We start from the raw sequence: 20,854 nt of genomic DNA, 5'->3' as shown, positions 1-20,854 counted from the left end.
CACCTCTCATAAGGGGTAAGGACATGTTATAGAAAAGCCCTAACCAATAAGAGTTCATAAATGCCGCCGAATAAGTCCAAATGACACCCCTGGTCTGATTTGGACCAGAATTGAACAAATGTCGAATTACGTATCAATTCGAAGGTCCCAACCCTCCACATCACATCCACACATCTGATAAGAGATAAGGACACTTTTGAGAAAAACCTAAACTCAAAAAAGTTCAGAAATACCCCCAATAACCCCAAATGACCCACTGGATTTGGTTTGGACAAGAACTAAACATATTTCGAAATACGTATCGATTCAAAGGTCTCGAACCTCTACATCTCATCTATATGTCTCATAAGAGATAAAGACATTTTATAGAAAAGCCCTAACCCAAAAAAGAATAGAAATGCCCCCCAAAGTGCCCAAACGACCCACCTGGTCTGGTTTAGATCGAAACTGAACATATGTCAAAATACGTATCGATACGAAGGTCTCGACCCTCAACATCTCATCCACAGGTCTCATAAGAGATAAGGACACTTTTTAGAAAATCCCAAAGGCAAAAAAGTTCAGAAATAATAAGCCCCAACGACTACCCGGTCAGGTTCAGATCGAAACCAAACATATGTTGAAATACGTATCGATACGAATGTCTCGGCCCTCAACATCTCATCCACATGTCTCATAAGAGATAAGGACACTCTGTAGAAAAGCCCTAACCCAAAAATGTACAGAAATGCCCCCCAATAACCACAAATGACCCACCCAGTCTAGTTCGAACCGGAATAGAACATGTCAAAATACGTATTGATTCGATGGTCTCGACCCTCCACATCTCATCCACTCATCTCATAAGAGATAAGGACACTTTTTAGAAAATCCTAAACCCAAAAAAGTTCAGAAATAATAACCTACAATGACCACCTGGTTTGGTTCAGACCGGAACTAAAAATATGTCGAAATACATATCGATACGGAGGTCTCGACCCTCAACATCTCATGCACATGTCTGATAAGAGATAAGGACACTCTATAGAAAAGCCCTAACCTAAAAAAGTACAGAAATGCCCCCAATAACCCAAATCGACCCACACGGTTTGGTTCGTACTGAAACTAAACATATGTCGAAATACGTATCGATTCGATGGCCTCGACGCTCAACATCTCATCCACACCTCTCCTAAGAGGTAAAGACACTTTATAAAAAAAACTCTGACCCAACAAAGTACAGAAATGCCCCAAAATAAGTCCAAACTACATACTGGTCTGATTCGGACCAGAACTGAACATATGTTGAATTACATATCAATTCGAAGGTCTCGACCCTCCACATCTCATCCACACATCTCATAAGAGATAAGGACACTTTTTAGAAAAACCCAAACCCAAAAAAGTTTAGAAATACCCCCCAAAAACCCCAAACGACCCACTCGGTTTGGCTTGGACCGAAACTGAACATATTTTGAAATATGTATCGATTCAAAGGTCTCGATCCTGAACTTCTCATCCACATGTCTCATAAGACATAAAGACACTTTATAGAAAAGCCCTAACCCAAAAAGTACTGAAATGCACCCCTAAAGTGCACAAACAATCCACCCGGTCTGGTTCAAATAGGAACGAAACATATGTCAAAATACGTATCGAAACGGTGGTCTCGACCCTCAACATCTCATCCACAGGTCTCATAAGAGATAACGACACTTTTTAGAAAATCCCAAACACAAAAAAGTTAAGAAATAATAACCCCAAACGACCACTCGGTCTGGTTCAGACCAGAACTAAACATATTTTGAAACACGTATCGATACAAAGGTCTCGACCCTCATCATCTCATACACACATCTCAAAAGAGATAAGGACACTCAATAAAAAAGCTCTAACCCAAAAAAGTATAGAAATGCCCCCCAATAACCCCAAGAGACCCTCCCGGTCTGGTTCAGATCGGAACTGAACATATGTCGAAATACGTATCAAGTCGATGGTCTCGACCCTCAGCATCTCATCCACACCTCTCATAAGAGGTAAGGACACGTTATAGAGAAGCCCTAACCAATAAGAGTACAGAAAATGCCACCGAATAGGTCCAAATGACACTCCTGGTATGATTCTGACCAGAACTGAACATATGTCGAATTACGTATCAATTCGAAGGTCTCGACCATCCACATCACATCCACACATCTCATAAGAGATAAGGACATTTTTGAGTAAAACCCAAACCCAAAAAAGTTCAGAAATACCCCCCAATAACCCCAAACGACCCAGTTGGTTTGGTTTGGACAGGAACTAAACAAATTTTGGAATATGAATCAATTCGAAGGCCTAGAACCTCAACATCTCATCAATATGTCTCATAAGAGATAAAGACACTTTATAGAAAAGCCCTAAGCCAAAAAAGTATAGAAATGCCCCCCAAAGTGTCCAAACTACCCACCTGGCCTTGTTCAGATCAGAACTGAACATATGTCGAAATACATATCGATACGAAGGTCTCGACCCTCAACATCTCATCCACAGGTCTCATAAGAGATAAGGACACATTTTAGAAAATCCCAAACATAAAAACGTTCAGAAATAATAACCCAAAATGACCACCCGGTCAGGTTCAGTTCGAAACTGAACATATGTCAAATACGTATCGATACGAAGGTCTTGGCCCTCAACATCTTATCCACACGTCTCATAAGAGATAAGGACACTCTATAGAAAAGCCCTAACCCACAAAAGTATAGAAAATGCCCCCCAATCTAGTTCGGACCGGAAAAGAACATGTCAAAATACGTATTGATTCGATGGTCTCGACCCTCAACATCTCATCCACACCTCTCATAAGAGGTAATGACACTTTTTAGAAAAGCCCTAACCCAAATAAGTACAGAAATGCCCCCAAATAAATCCAAACGACCCTACTGGTCTGATTCAGACAAGTACTGAACATATGTCGAATTACATATCAATTCAAAGGTGTCGACCCTCCACATCTCATCCACTTGTCTCATAAGAGATAAGGACACTTTTTAGAAAATCCCAAACCCAAAAAAGTTCAGAAATAATAATCCGAAACGATCACCTGGTTTGGTTCAGACCGAAACTGAAAATATGTAAAAATACATATTGATACGGAGGTCTCGACCCTCAACATCTCATGCACACGTCTGATAAGAGATAAGGACACTCTATAGAAAAGCCCTAACCTAAAAAATTATAGAAATGCCCCCAATCGACCCACCCAGTCTGGTTTGTACCGGAACTGAACATATGTCAAAATACGTCTCAATTCGATAGTCTCGACCCTCAACATCTCATCCGCACCTCTCATAAGAGGTAAAGACACTTTATTATAAAAGCTCAGACCCAACAAAGTAAAGAAATGCCCCCGAATAAGCCTAACCAACACTACTGGTTTGATTCGAACAAGAACTGAATATATGTCGAATTACGTGTCAATTCGAAGGTCTCGACCCTCCACATCTCATCCACATGTCTCATAAGAGATAAGGACACTTTTTAGGAAAACCCAAACCTAAAAAAGTTCAAAAATACCCCTAAAAAACCCCAAATGACCCACTCGGTTTGGCTTGGACCGAAATTGAACATATTTCAAAATACGTATCGATTCAAAGGTCTCGACCCTGAACTTCTCATCCACATGTCTCATAAGACATAAAGACACTTTATAGAAAAGCCCTAACCCAAAAAGTATAGAAACGCACCCCCGAAAGTGCATAAACGACCCACCCGGTCTGGTTCAGATCGAAACTGAACATATGTCAAAATACGTAACGATACGAAGGTCTCGACCCTTAACATCTCATCCACAGGTCTCATAATAGGAAATCCCAAACCCAAAAAGTTTAGAAATAATAACCCCAAACGACCACCCGGTCTGGTTCAGACCGGAACTAAACCTATTTTAAAACACGTATCGATACGAAGGTCTCAACCCTCAACATCACATACACACGTCTCAAAAGAGATAAGGACACTCTATAGAAAAGCCCTAACCCAAAAAAGTATAGAAATGCCCCCCAATAACCCCAAGAGACCCTCCCGGTCTGGTTCGGATCAAAATTGAACATATGTCAAAATACGTATCGAGTCGATGGTTTCGACCCTCAGCATCCCATCCACACCTCTCATAAGAGGTAAGAACACGTTATAGAAAAGCCCTAACCAATAAGAGTACATAAATGCCACTGAATAAGTCCAAATGACACTCCTAATCTGATTCGGACCAGAACTGAACATATCAATTCGAAGGTCTCGACCCTCCACATCACATCCACACATCTCATAAGAGATAAGGACACTTTTGAGAAAAACCCAAACCCAAAAAAGTTCAGAAATACCACCCAATAACCCCAAACAACCAATTCGATTTGGTTTGGACCGAAACTGAACATATTTCGAAATACATATTGATTCGTAGGTCTCGAACCTCAAAATCTCAACCACTTTTCTCGTAAGAGATAAAGATACTTTATAGAAAAGCCCTAACCCAAAAAAGTATAGAAATGCCCCCCCAAAGTGCCAAAACGACCCACCTGGTATGGTTCATATCGGAACTGAACATATGTTGAAATACGTATCGATACGACGGTCTCGACCCTCAACATCTCATCCACAAGTCTCATAAGAGATAAGGACACATTTTAGAAAATCCCAAACACAAAAAAGTTTAAAAATAATAACCCAAAACGACCACCAGGTCTGGTTCAGATCGGAACTGAACATATGTCAAAATACATATCAATACGGAGGTCTCGACCCTCAACATCTCATGCACACGTCTCATAAGAGATAAGGACACTCTATAGAAAAGCCCTAACCCAAAAAAGTATAAAAATGCCCCCAATAACCGAAAATTACCCACCTAGTCTGGTTCGTACCAGAATTGAACATATGTCAAAATACGTATTGATTCGATGGTCTCGACTCTCAACATCTCATCCACACCTGTCATAAGAGGTAAGGACACTTTATAAAAAAAGCCCTCACCCAACAAAGTAAAGAAATGCCCCCGAATAAGTCCAAACTACACTACTAGCCTGATTCAGACTAGAACTAAACATATGTCGAATTACGTATCAATTCAAAGGTCTCGACCCTCCACATCTCATCCATAAGTCTCATAAGAGATAAGGACACTTGTTTAAAAAATCTCAAACCCAAAAAAGTTCAAAAATAATAACCCGAAACGACCACCTGGTGTGGTTCAGACTGGAACTGAACATATGTCGACATACATATCGATACGGAGGTCTCGTCCCTCAACATCTCATGCACACGTCTCATAAGAGATAAGGACACTCTATAGAAAAGCCCTAACCCAAAAAAGTACAGAAATGCCCCCAATAACCCTAAACGACCCACTCGGTCTGGTTCGTATCGAAACTGAACATATGTCAAAATACGTATCGATTTGATGGTCTCGACCCTCAACATCTCATTCACACCTCTCCTAAGAGTTAAGGACACTTTATAAAAAAAGCCCTGACCCAAATAAGTACAGAAATGCCCCCGAATAATTCCAAACTACACTACTGGTTCGATTCGGACCAGAACTGAACATATGTCAAATTACATATCCATTCGAAGGTCTCGACCCTCCACATCTCATCCACACGTCTCATAAGTGATAAGGACACTTTTTAGAAAACCCCAAACCCAAAAAAGTTCAGAAATACCCCCCAATAACCCGAAACGATCCACTCGGTTTTGCTTGGACTGAAACAGAACATATTTCAAAATACGTATCGATTCAAAGGTCTTGACCATAAACTTCTCATCCACATGTCTCATAAGAGATAAAGACACTTTATAGAAACCCCCTAACCCAAAAAGTACAGAAATGCACCACCCAAAGTGCACAAACGACCCACCCGGTGTGGTTCAGATCGAAACTGACCATATGTCAAAATACGTATCGATACAAAGGTCTTAACCCTCAACATCTCAGCCACAGGTCTCATAAGAGATAAGGACATTTTTTAGACAATCCCAAACCCAAAAAAGTTCAGAAATAATAACCCCAAATGACCACCCGGTCTGGTTCAGACCGGAACTAAACATATTTCAAAACACTTATCGATACAAAGGTCTTGACCCTCATCATCTCAGCCTCATATCTCAAAAGAGATAAGGACACTCTATAGAAAAGCCCTAACCCAAAAAAATATAGAAATGCCCCTTAATAACCCCAAGCGACCCTCCCAGTCTGGTTCGGATCAAAACTGAACTTATCTCGAAATACGTTATGATTCGATGGTCTCAACCCTCAACATCTCATCCACACTTCTCATAAGAGGTAAGGACATGTTATAGCACAACCCTAACCAATAAAAGTACAGAAATGCCGCCGAATAAGTCCAAACGACACTCCTGGCCTGATTCGGACCAAAACTGAACATATGTCGAATTACATATCAATTCGAAGGTTTCAACCTTCCACATCACATCCACATGTCTCATAAGAGATAAGGACACTTTTGAGAAAACCCCAAACCCAAAAAAGTTCAGAAATACCCCCCAATAACCCCAAACAACCCACTCGGTTTAGTTTGCATCAAAACTAAACATATTTCAAAATACGTATCGATTCGAAGATCTCGAACCTCAACATCTCATCCACTTGTCTCATAAGAGATAAAGATACTTTATAGAGAAGCCCTAACCCAAAAAAGTATAGAAATGCCCCCCCAAAGTGCCCAAATGACCCACCTGGTCTGGTTCAGATCGGGACTGAACATATGTCAAAATACATATCGATATGAAGGTCTCGACCCTCAACATTTCATCCAAAGGTCTCATAAGAGATAAGGACACTTTTTAGAAAATCCCAAACCCAAAAAAGTTCAGAAATAATAACCCCAACCGACTACCCAATCAGGTTCAGATCGGAACTAAACATATGTCGAAATATGCATCGATACGGAGGTCTTGGCCTTCAACATTTCATCCACACGCCTCATAAGAGATAAGGACAATCTATAGAAAAGCCCTAACCAAAAAAAGTACAGAAATGCCCCCCAAAAGCACCAAACGACCCACCCGGTCTAGTTCGGACTAGAACAGAACATATGTCAAAATACGTATCGATTCGATGGTGTCGACCCTCAATATCTCATCCACACCTCTCATAAGAGGTAAGGACACATTTTAGAAAAGCCCTAACCGAAAAATGTATAAAAATACCCCCGAATAAGTCCAAACGACCCTCCTAGTCTAATTCGGACCAGTACTGAACATATGTTGAATTATATATCAATTCGAAGGTCTTGACCCTCCATGTCTCATCCACCCGTCTCATAAGAAATAAGGACACTTTTTAGAAAATCTCAAACCCCAAAAAGTTCAGAAATAATAACCGCAAATGAGAACATGGTTTGGTTCAGATCGAAACTGAACATATATCAAAATGCGCATTGATACGGAGGTCTTGGCCCCCAACATCTCATCCACACATCTCATTAGAGATAAGGACACTCTATACCAAAGCCCAAACCCAAAAAAGTATAGAAATGCCCCCCAATAGCACCAAACAACCCACCCGGTCTATTTCGGACCGGAACAGAACATATGCCAAAATACATATTGATTTGATGGTCTCGACCCACAACATCTCATCCATACCTCTCATAAGAGGTAAGGACACATTTTAGAAAAGCCCTAACCCAAAAAAGTACAGAAATGCCCCCGAATAAGTCCAAACGACCCTCCTGGTCTGATTCGGACCAGTACTGAACATATGTCAGATTACGTATCCATTCGAAGGTCTCAACCCTCCACATCTCATCCACTTGTCTCATAAGAGATAAGGACACTTTTTACAAAATCCCAAACCCAAAAAAGTTCAGAAATAATAACCCGAAACTACCACCTGGTCTGGTTCAGACTGGAACTGAACATATGCTGAAATACATATCGATACGGAGGTCTCGACCCTCAACATCTCATGCACACGTGTCATCAGAGATAAGAACACTCTATAGAAAAGCCCTAACCCAAAAAATTATAGAAATGCCCCCAATAACCCAAAACGACCCACCTGGTCTGGTTCGTACCGAAACTGAACATATGGTGAAATACGTATCGATTCAATGGTCTCGACCCTCAACATCTCATACACACCTCTCATAAGAGGAAATGACACTTTATAAAAAAAGCCCTGACCCAACAAAGTACAGAAATGCCCCCAAATAAGTCCAAACTACACTACTGGTCTGATTCAGATTAGAACTCAACATATGTCGAATTACATATCAATTCGAAGGTCTCGACCCTGCACATCTCATCCAAATGTCTCATAAGAGATAAGGATACTTTTTAGAAAAACCCAAACCCAAAAAAGTTTAGAAATACCCCCCAATAACCCCAAACGACCCACTCGGTTTGGCTTGGATCAAAACTGAACATATTTCTAAATACGTATAGATTCAACGGTCTCGACCCAGAACTTCTCATCCACATATCTCATAAGAGATAAAGACACTTTATAGAAAAGCATTAACGCAAAAAGTAAAGAAATGCACCCCCCAAAGTGCACAAACGACCCACTTGGTCTGGTTCAGATCAAAACTAAACATATGTTGAAAAACGTATCGATACGAAGGTCTCGACCCTCAACATCTCATCCATAGGTCTCATAAGAGATAAGGACACTTTTTAGAAAATCCCAAACCCAAAAAAGTTCAGAAATAATAACCCCAAACGACCATACGGTCTGGTTCAGACCGGAACTGAACATATTTTAAAACACGTATCGATACGAAGGTCTCGACCCTCATCATCTCATCCACACATCTCAAAAGAGATAAGGACACATTATAGAAAAGCAGTAACCCAAAAAAGTACAGAAATGCCCCCAATAACCCCAAGCAAGCCTCTTGATTTGGTTCGGATCGAAACTGAATATATATAAAAATACGTATCGATTCGATGGTCTCGACCCTCAGCATCTCATCCACACCACTCGTAAGAGGTAAGGACACATTATAGAAAAGCCCAAACCAATAAAATTACAAAAATGTCGTCGAATAAGTCCAAACAACACTCCTGGTCAGATTCGGACCAGAACTGAACATATGTCGAATTACGTATCAATTCAAAGGTCTCGACCCTCCACATCACATCCACACGTCTCATAAGAGATAAGGACACTTTTGAGAAAAACCCAGACCCAAAAAAGTTCAGAAATACCCCCCAATAACCCCAAATGACCCACAAAGTTTGGTTTGGACCGGAACTAAACACATTTCAAAATATGTATCGATTCGAAGGTCTCAAACCTCAACATCTCATCCACTTGTATCACAAGAGATAAAGACACTTTATAGAATAGCCCTAACTAAAAAAAGTATAGAAATGCCCCCCCAAAGTGCCCAAATGAACCACCTGGTTTGGTTCTAATCGAAACTGAACATATGTCGAAATACGTATCGATACAAAGGTCTCGACCCTCAACATCTCATCCACAGGTCTCATAAGAGATAAGGACACTTTTTAAAAAACCCCAAACCCAAAAAAGTTCAGAAATAATAACCCCAAACGACTACCCGATCAGATTTAGCTCGGAACTGAACATATGTCAAAATACGTATCGATACGGAGGTCTCGGCCCTCAACATCTCATCCACACGTTTCATAAGAGATCAGGACACTCTATAGCAAAGCCCTAACACAAAAAAGTACAAAATGCCCCCAATAGCACCAAATGACCCATCCGGTCTAGTTCGGACCGGAACAGAACATATGTCAAAATACCTATCGAGTCGATGGTCTCGACCCTCAACATCTCATCCACACCTCTCATAAGAGGTAAGGACACATTTTAGAAAAGCCCTAACCCAAAAAAGTGCAGAAATGCCCCCAAAAAAGTCCAAACAACCCTCGTGGTCTGATTCAGACAATACTGAACATATGTCAAATTACGTATCAATTCGAAGGTCTCGACCCTCCACATCTCATCCACTCGTTTGATAAGAGATAAGGACAATTTTTACAAAATCCCAAACCCAAAAATGTTCTGAAATAATAACCCGAAACGACCACCTAGTCTGGTTCAAATCAGAACTGAACATATGTCGTAATACGTATTGATACGGAGGTCTCGACCCTCAACATCTCATACACACGTCTCATAAGAGATAAGGACACTCTATAGAAAAGCTTTAACCCAAAAAAGTACAGTAATGCCTCCAATAACCCCAAACGACCAACCAGGTTTGGTTCGGATCGGAACTAAACATATGTCAAAATACGTATCGATTCGATGCTCTCGACCCTCAACATCTCATCCACACCTCACATGAGAGGTAAGGACAGTTCATAAAAAACCGCCCTGACCAAAAAAAGTACAAAAATGCCCCTGAATAAGTCCAAACGACACTACTGGTCTGATTCGGACAAGAATCGAACATATGTCGAATTACGAATCAATTCAAAGGTCTCGACCCTCCACATCTCATCCACACGTCTCATAAGAGATATGGACACATTTTAGAAAAACCCAAACCCAAAAAAATTCAGAAATACCCCTCAATAACCCCAAACAACCCACTCGGTTTGGTTTGGACCAGAACTAAACATATTTCAAAATATGTATCTATTAAAAGGTCTCGACCCTGAACATCTCATCCACATGTCTCATAAGAGATAAAGACACTTTATAGAAAAGCCCTAACCCAAAAAGTATAGAAATACACCCCCCAAAGTGCACAAACGACCCACCCGGTCTGGTTCAGATCGAAACTGAACATCTATCAAAATATGTATCGATACGAAGGTCTCGACCCTCAACATCTCTTCCACAGGTCTCATAAGAGATAAGGAAACTTTTTTGAAATTCCCAAACCCAAAAAAGTTCAAAAATAGTAACCCCAAACGACCACCTGGTCTGGTTTAGACCGAAACTGAACATATTTTGAAACCCATATCGATACACAGGTTTCGACCCTCATCATCTCATCCACACATCTCAAAAGAGATAAGGACACTCTATAGAAAAGCCCTAACCCAAAAAAGTATAGAAATGCTCAACAATAACCCAAAGCGACGCTCCCGGTCTGGTTTGGATCAGAGCTGAACATATGTCAAAATACGTATCGATTCCATGGTCTCGACCATCAGCATCTCATCCACACCTCTCATAAGAGCTAAGGACACTTTATTGAAAAGCCTTAACCCCTAAAAGTACAGAAATACTGCCGAATAAGTCCAAACGATACTCCTGGTCTGATTCGGATGAGAACTGAACATATGTCAAATTACGTATCAATTCGAAGGTCTCGACCCTCCACATCTCATCCACATGTCTCATAAGAGATAAGGACACTTTTGAGAAAACCCCAAACCCTAAAAGTTTAGAAATACCCCCCAATAACCCCAAACGACCCACTCGGTTAGGTTTGGACCAGAACTAGACATATTTCAAAATACGTATCAATTCGAAGGTCTCGAACCTCAACATCTCATCCACTTGTCTCATAAGAGATAAAGACACTTTATAGTGAAGGCCTAACCCAAAAAATTATAGAAATGCCCCCCTAAAGTGCCAAAATGACCCACCTGGTTTGGTTTAGATCGAAAATGAACATATGTCAAAATACGTATCGATACAAAGGTCTTGACCCTCAACATCTCATCCACAGGTTTCATAAGAGATAAGGACACTTTTTAGAAAATCCAAAATCCAAAAGAGTTCAGAAATAATAACCCCAAACGACTACCCGGTCAGGTTCAGATCGGAACTAAACATACGTCAAAATACGTATCGATACGGAGGTCTCGACCCTTAGCATCACATCCAAACGTCTCATAAGAGATAAGGAGAATCTATAGAAAAGCCCTAACCGAAAAAAGTATAGAAATACCCCCCAATAGCACCAAATGATCCACCCGGTCTAGTTCAGACCAGAACAAAACATATGTCAAAATAAGTATCGATTCGATGGTCTCGACCGTCAACATCTCATCCACACCTCATAAGAGGTAAGGACACATTTTAGAAAAGCCCTAACCTAAAAAAGTATAGAAATTCTCCCCAATGACTATAAATGACCCTCCCGCTCTGGCTCGGACTGGAACTGAACATATGTTGAAATACATATCGATTCAATGCTCTCGACCCTCAACATATCATCCACACCTCTCATAAGAGGTAGGGACACTTTATGGAAAAGCCCTAACCCAAAAAAGTACAGAAATGCCCCCAATAAGTCCAAACGACCTTACTGGTCTGATTTATACCAGAACTAAACATATGTCGAATTAAGTATCAATCCGAAGGTCTCGACACTCCAGATCTCATCCACACGTCTCATAAGAGTTAAGGACACTTTTTCGAAAAACCCAAACCCAAAAAAGTTCAGAAATACCTCCAAATAACCCCAAATGACCCACTCAATTTGGTTTGGAACGGAACTGAACATATGTCGAAATACATATCGATTCGAAGGCCTCCACCCTCAACATCTCATCCACATGTCTCATAAGGATAAAGAAACTTTATAGAAAAGCCCTAACCCAAAAAAGTATAGAAATGCCCCCCAAAAGTGCCCAAATGACCCACCTGGTCTGGTTCAAATCGAAACTGAACATATGTCAAAATACATATCGATACAAAGGTCTCGACCCTCAACATCTCATCCACACGTCTCACAAGAGATAAGGACACTTTTTAGCAAATCCCAAACCCAAAAAATTTATAAATAATAACCCCAAACGACCACCCGGTCTGGTATAGATCAGAACTGAACATATGTCGAAACACGTATCGATATGAAGGTCTCGACCTTCAACAACATCTCAACCACACATCTCATAAGAGATAAAGACACTCTATAGAAAAGCCCTAACCCAAAAAAGTACAGAAATGCCCCCCAATAACCCCAAACGATCCACCCGGTCTGGTTTGGACCAGAACTAAAAATATGTTAAAATACGTATCGATACAAAGGTCTCGACCCTCAACATATCATCCAAGGGTCTCATAAGGGATAAGGATACTTTTACAAAATCCCAAACCCAAAAAAGTTTAGAAATAATAACCCCAAATGACCACTCGGTTTGGTTCAGATCGAAACTGAACATACATCGAAATACGTATCAATACAAAGGTCTTAACCCTCAACAGCATCTCATCCACACGTCTCAAAAGAGAGAAGGACACTCTATAGAAAAGCCCTAACCCAAAAAAGTACTGAAATGCCCCCCAATAACCCCAAATGACCCACCTGGTCAGGTTCAGACAAGAACCGAACATATGTCGAAACACGTTTCAATATGAAGGTCTCGACCCTCAGCATCTCATCCACAAGTCACATAAGAGATAAGGACACTTTTTAGAAAATCCCAAATCCAAAAAAGTTCAGAAATAACAACCCTAACCGACCACCGGGTTTGGTTCAGATCAAAATTGAACATTTGATGAAATATGTACCGATACGAAGGTCTCGACCCTCAACAACATCTCATCCACATGTCTCATAAGAGATAAGGACACTCTATAGAAAAGCCCTAACCCAAAAAAGTACAAAAATCCCTCTAATAACCCCAAATGACCCACCCAGTTGGGTTTGGACCAAAACTAAATATATGTCGAAATATGTATCGATATGAAGGTCTCGACCCTCAACATCTTATCCACAGGTCTCATAAGAGATAAGGACACTTTTTATAAAATCCTAAACCCAAAAAAGTTTAGAAATAATAACCCCAAATGACCACCTGGTCTGGTTCAGATCGGAACTGACCATATGTCAAAATACGTATCAATACGAAGGTCTCGACCCTCGACAACATTTCATCCACACGTCTCATAAGAGATAAGGACACTCTATAGAAAAGCCCTAACCCAAAAAAGTATAGAAATGCCCCCAATTACCCCAAACGACCCACCCGATTTGTTTCGGACCGGAACTGAACATATGTTGAAATACTTATCGATTCGATGGTCTCAACCCTCAGCATCTTGTCCACACCACTCATAAGAGGTAAGGACACTTTATAGAAAAGCCCTAACCCATAAAAGTACAGAAATGCGCTTGAATAATTTCAAATGACTCCTGGTCTGATTTGCACCGAAACTGAACATATATTGAATTACGTATCAATTTGAAGGTCTCGAACCTCCACATCTCATCCACACGTCTCATAAGAGATAAGGACACTTTTTAGAAAAACCCAAACCCAAGAAAGTTTAGAAATACCCCCCCAATAACCCCAAACGACCCACTCGGTTTGGTTTGGACCGGAACTGAACATATTTCAAAATACGTATCTATTCGAAGGTCTCCACCCTCAACTTCTCATCCACATGTATCATAAGAGATAAAGACACTTTATAGAAAAGCCTTATAAAAAAAAAGTATAGAAATGCCCCCCCCCAAGTGCCCAAACGACCCACCTGGTCTGGTTCAGATCAGAACTGAACATATGTCGAAATACGTATCGATACGAAGGTCTCGACCGTCAACATCTCATCCACAGGTCTCATAAGAGATAAGGACACTTTTTAGAAAATCCCAAACCAAAAAAAGTTCAGAAATAATAACCTCAAACGACCACCTGGTTTGGTTCAGACCGAAACTGAACATATGTAGAAATACGTATCGATACGGAAGTCTCGACCCTCAACATCTCATGCACATGTCTCATAAGAGATAAGGACACTCTATAGAAAATCCCTAACCCAAAAAAGTATAGAAATGCCCCCAATAACCCCAAACGACCCACCCGTTGTGGTTCGGACCAGAACTGAACATATATCGAGATACGTATCGATTCAATGGTCTTGACCCTCAACATCTCATTCACACTTCTCATAAAAGGTTAGGACACTTTATTGAAAACCCTAACCCAAAAAAGTGCAAAAATGCCCCCGAATAAGTCCAAATGACCCTCCTGGTCTGATTCGAACCAGTACTGAACATATGTCCAATTACATATCAATCCCATGGTCTCGACCCTCTAGATCTCATCCACACATCTGATAAGAGATAAGGACACTTTTTAGAAAACCCAAACCCAAAAAAGTTTAGAAATACTCCCCAATCACCCCAAACGACCCACTCGGTTTGGTTTGGATCGGAACTGAACATATGTCAAAATACGTATCGATTCGAAGGTCTCGACATTCAACATCTCACTCACATGTCTCATAAGAGATAAAGACACTTTATAAAAAAGCCCTAACCCAAAAAACTACAGAAATGCCCCCCAAAGTGGCCAAACGAACCACCCGATCTAGTTTAGATCGGCACTGACCATATGTCAAAATACGTATCGACATGAAGGTCTCGACGCTCAAAAATTCATCCACAGGTCTTATAAGAGATAAGGACACTTCTTAGAAAATCGCAAACCCAAAAAAGTTCAAAAATAATAACCTCAAACAACCACCCGGTCTGGTTTAGACCGAAACTGAACATATTCTAAAATACGTATCGATATGAAGGTCTTGACCCTCAACATCTCATCCACACACCTCATAAGAGATAAAGACACTCTACAGAAAAGCCCTAACAAAAAAAAGTACAAAATTCTCCCCAATAACCACAAACGATCCACCCTCTTTGGCTCGGACCAGAACTGAACATATGTGGAAATACGTATCGATTCGATGGTCTCGACCCTCAACATCTCATCCACACCTCTCATAAGAGGTAGGGACACTTTATAGAAAAGCCCTAACCCAAAAAAGTACTGAAATGCCCCTGGATAAGCCCAAACAACTCCCCTGGTCTGATTCAGACCAGAACTGAACATATGTCAAATTACGTATCAATCTAAAGGTCTCGACCCTCCAGATCTCATCCACACGTCTCATCAGGGATAAGGACACTTTTTAGAAAAACCCAAACCCAAAAAGGTTCAAAAATACCCCCAAATAACCCCAAACAACCCACTCGGTTTGGTTTGGAATAGAATTGAACATATGTCAAAATACGTATTGATTCGAAGGTCTCGACCCTCAACATCTCATCCACATGTCTCATTAGAAATAAAGACACTTTATAGAAAAGCCCTAATCCAAAAATATACAGAATTTCCCCCCCAAAGTGCCTAAACGACTAACCCAGTCTGGTTCAAATCGAAACTGAACATATGTTAAAATACGTATCGATACGAAGGTCTCGACCCTCAACATCTCATCCACAGGTCTCATAAGAGATAAGCACACTTTTTAGCAAACCCAAACCCAAAAAAGTTTAAAAAGAGCTACCCCAAACGACCACCCGGTCTGGTTCAGACTAGAACCGAACATATATCAAAGTACGTTTTGATACGTAGGTCTCGACCCTTATCAACTCATCCACACGTCTCATAAGAGATAAGGACACTCTATAGAAAATCCCTAACCTAAAAAAGTATAGAAATGCCCCCAAACGACCCAACAGGTCTGGTTCGGACAGGAACTGAACATATGTCAAAATACGTATCGATTCAAAGGTCTCTACCCTCAACGTCACACCCACATATCTCATAACAGATAAAGACACTTTATTTAAAAGCCCTAACCTAAAAAAGTATAAAAATGCCCCCAAAATGCCCAAACGACCCACCCGGTTTGATTCCAATCGGAACTAAACATATGTCAAAATACGTATCGATACAAAGGTCTCGACCCTCAACATCTCATCCACAGGTCTCATAAGAGATAAGGACACTTTTTAGAAAATCCCAAATGACCCACTCGGTTTAGTTTGCACCGAAACTGAACATATGTCAAAATACAAATCGATTCGAAGGCCTCAACCCTCAACATCTCATCCACATGTCTTGTAAGAGATAAAGATAGTTTATAGAAAAGCCCTAACCCAAAAATGTACAAAAATGCCCCTCAAAGTGTCCAAATGACCCACCTGGTCTGGCTCAGATCGGGACTGAACATATGATAAAATTATTGCGTGTGAAAACCTCCGTCGTCCGGTTCGCCCACGGATGAGCCTGTAAAAAGACGAGTGAGCGCAAGAGAGCCGGTGTGGCTCTGGCCTAGGAATCTCCGACGCTCAAGTCAGGTCTCCAGTGCAACAGCGTAACAGCTAGTAAAAAGTGAGCTGAGCATTTGAGCTCCATACCTGAGTATTTATAGAGGGAGATGAGGAAGTTGGGAGAGTCCTAGTATGGTAGGAGTTCTTCTCTTGGAAAGCTCTTCCATGTAGAGTGGAGTGGAGAGACATTTTTGGGGTCGGACTCTCGTTAAGGTAAGAGTCCATGTAAAGTGTGATTCCGTATTGTGCTGGGATTGTGCATCGACCCTTATCCTGTGATTCTCGGGTGATGCTGATGTGGCCTCGTGATCACCAGTGGGGGCATTATGGTGGCCTCTGCGGAGAGCTCAGCCTCAGAGCTCGACCTCCGAGCTTGGCCTTGGCCTATGTGGCCTGAGGGTCATCATAAGTTGTATGTGGGCTTGGCCGCACTATGGTGCTCTAATCATGGCCGACTTACGTAGGCTTGGACCAAGGGGTCGACGGGCGTGCAGCTCGACCGTGAAGGGGAGATCTCTGGGTCAGCATTGATCTGTCATCATGCCGTGCACTCAATGCTCGATTGAGTTCTCGGTGAGTTGTGTGCTCAGCTTGGTGCTCGACCCCCGAGTGGCGGAGTATCAAATTTGGCGATGACCGGGTCATCCTGACTCCGCACGGCTTGATTCGATTCAGTGATTGTCCCCAGCTCAGCCATGTGTCAGCCTCTGATTGGTGGGTAATTTATGCCTTATCACAGGCCCCCCACTCATCAGGGGTCGGCTCGGCACTGATGAGTGAAGTTTCTTGGTTCGTTTGTCTAAAACCTCCTTGCGGTAGAACTGAGCTCCCTTTGTCGGTGATTTGACATTGTACGATCTGACAGTTGGGGCATTAGTGCGACGTCAGTAGGAGTCACTATTGCGGGCTCAGGAATTTGAATCATCCTTTGACCTGGACCATTGATTCTCACTGAACTCTCCTCGGCCGTTGGATTGCTTTAGCCCAAGAGTTATAAATAGGCGACTCCTCCTTGTTCATTCTTCACTGCTTCAAGTTATTGACCACTCGGCTGGCTCAGATTTCTCAACTCTCCAATGCTCGACACTTTCTAGTTCATGCTCAGCCCATCTTTATCTCTTCTTCACCCAGTAAGTCTTCTCCGCCCAGTATGTCAGTTGGTAGTAGTCATGTGGGCGAGGTGTTCGCAGGGGCGGTAGAGGGCGCGAGTCTGGGCCGAGAGCTCCCAGCTCATTCTCCCACGATAGACCTGTTGGGCTCGACGTCGGACCAGCCCGCCGTAGTTGAGTCACGTCAAGCCGACGTCGTCGAGCTTCCCCTTCGGCCTTGAGGCCCAGCCGATTCCTAATGACCAAGCTGAGGGCTCGGGATCGTCTTCGACAGATGATGAGGAGTCAAATGAGGGAGGTTTTTCCCGAGGTGGGGTCGATTTAGTCAGCTCGTCTGCTGACACTCTTGAGCCTGAAGAGGGGAGTGTTGGCACCGTCTTGAGTACAATTACTGACGCTGACCTCCATCGCCTCAAGGCGACCTATGCCATCTCCGAGGACATCAAACTCTGAGCTCTTTGTCTTGGGGAGATGGCCTGCTTCATCCGAACCGATGAGGTGGCCTTGTACGAGATCCCGTTCAAATAACCCTTCAGGCTTCCCATGCTCAGCCTGGTGGATCAGATCTTGGACCACTTCCACCTCTCCCCAGGTCAGCTAGTGCCCAACTCATGGCTGGTCTTGTACGGCTTTCACGTCCTCTTCTGCGAGATGGGCCGAGCTACGAGTGTGGCCGTCTTCTCTGGGCTCTACTTTCTGAAGAGGTCGTCGAAGAAGGGGTGGTACTATTTCACTCACCAAACTAGGAAGATTGCAGCCCTGGGCGGCCACAAGTTTTTGGTCAGGATGCCAAGCTTTAATAAATATTGGAAGCCTTAGTTTTTCTTCACTTCCATCCCAAACTGCCCTTTCTGAACCGAGTGGAAGGACATCTACCTAAACTACGTCAATAGGATTCTCTGCCTCTGAATGAGAATGAGCTGACATCGCTCGATCTGATTCATCAGCACCCGCCTTTCGATGTCCTCCAACTTCAAGAAGAAGGGTTTCTCCAAAGGTGGAACCTGACTCAGGGTAGGGTATCCGAGCTGAGCCGGTTTCTGTCCCCCGAGCTAACCCATTTACTTGGTCTTTTTTCTTTTTGGTATGCTTCTAACATCATCTTTCTTGCAGTGGTCAACCACATTCCCCCAATGGATTCAGCTCGGCTCAGGGCAGAGACCATTGCAGACAGAAGGAGGAAGAACGCCGAGAAGAGATCTCGGGGCGAGTCTTCCAAGGCACCGAAGGGCAAGGCGATGCTGCCAAGCATAACTAACACGGTGGTCGGCCTCGAGGCCGAGAAGGGTAGAGCCCCGCTGAGCCCCTCTCGAAGAGGGAAGGGTCAAAAGGGCGAGCTGAGCCCGCTGAGGGACATCAAACGTCAGAAGCTCTTGATCAACCTGACGGGTGGTGGTCCTCCGCCTGTGGCCTCACCGACCGACATCTTCAGGTACGTCTTGGGGAGGGCCTCGGCAAATAATGTTTCAGTTCGGCCGAGCTGGCTGCTCTTCCCCAGGGACTCGGCCCTGACATTGACCGCTCATGCGAAGGAGTGGCTTGAAACAAGTCAGCTCCCCAAGGACAAGGAAATGCTCAAGTAGTTATCCGATCCCGCTCCCTGTTCCAGGACTTCAACATGGTAAGCTTTCTGCTCGGTTCTTGTGAATGGATCCGACCTATGGAGTCCGATCTGACATTTGGTCAGATGTTTTCTTGCAGGCTTCGCCAAGGCGGTGGAGACCATGCTCCGTTTTGAGCGGCTTCTGACCGCGAATGATTCTCTCGAGGTCCAGGTCAAGCACACCAATAAAGAGACTGCCACGAAGCTTGCCAAGGTAAAGGAGAAAGTCGAGGGCCTGGAGGAGACGGAGGTGAAGCAGAAGGAGGAGGTCGAGACCTTGAGGGCTCAGCTCAGCCAAGCCAAGAAGAAGGCCAAGGACAACCTGGCCCGGGCTGGAGCAAAAGCCGTTAGCGACTACCTCATGTTAGCAGAATACGCCGAGGTGTGTCATGAGATAAGGAAGCCGCCGTACGGAGAGGGCTATGATGCGGGCCGAGCTAACTTCCTGAAGGAGATAAAGGCCACCTACCCCACCCTCAACCTTTCTTGATTTGATGACGACGCGACCACTGTGGTCGAGGAGTTGGGAGACGAGGCTGGGGTGGAGGTTGACCAGGCCGGCTTAGTCGAGACAGCTCCCCAGGATAAGGTCGTTCCTTTCGTCGAGGATGTCACTGACAAGGAGGTTGCAGTCAAGGACCCTGCTGCCAAGGACCCCCTCCATATCGCCAAGCTCTAGGCCCCCTTTTTTCTCTTTGATATATATGTCCCCCTGCGCAGGGTTTTGAACAAATTTTTCTCTTTTTCTTTTTTGTATGTACAGGGCCAAGCTGCCCACTTTTTGTAACCTTGCCGAGGTGTCGGCCTTCAATGAATAGAATGTTCTTTTCCAAATTTGCCTAAGTGTTTGAGCTCGACAGTTGTTTTCTTTCCTTTCTTTATGAATTTGTTTTGAATGTTGAGATTGAACTGCCGACCCGACCTTGTAGCCGAGCTCGGGTCGGGTACCCTTTGAGTGGCTACGTTGCTGAGCCGACGCTATGGCCAAGCCCAATGCCTTAAAAATTTTGCTTGAACTTTGGTATTCATTCAGCTCGGCCAAGTCTATGTGGACCGGTCTTATGATTTTGTTGCCGGCCTATAAGGGTCGGTCTTTGAGGTCGGCCAGGTCTATCAGGATCGGTCTTACGACTTGGTTCCTGAGCTATGAGGGTCGA

This window comes from Telopea speciosissima, chromosome 9 (assembly GCF_018873765.1).
Source record: "Telopea speciosissima isolate NSW1024214 ecotype Mountain lineage chromosome 9, Tspe_v1, whole genome shotgun sequence".
NCBI classification, from domain to species: Eukaryota; Viridiplantae; Streptophyta; class Magnoliopsida; order Proteales; family Proteaceae; genus Telopea; species Telopea speciosissima.
This window is presented reverse-complemented; position numbering follows the sequence as displayed.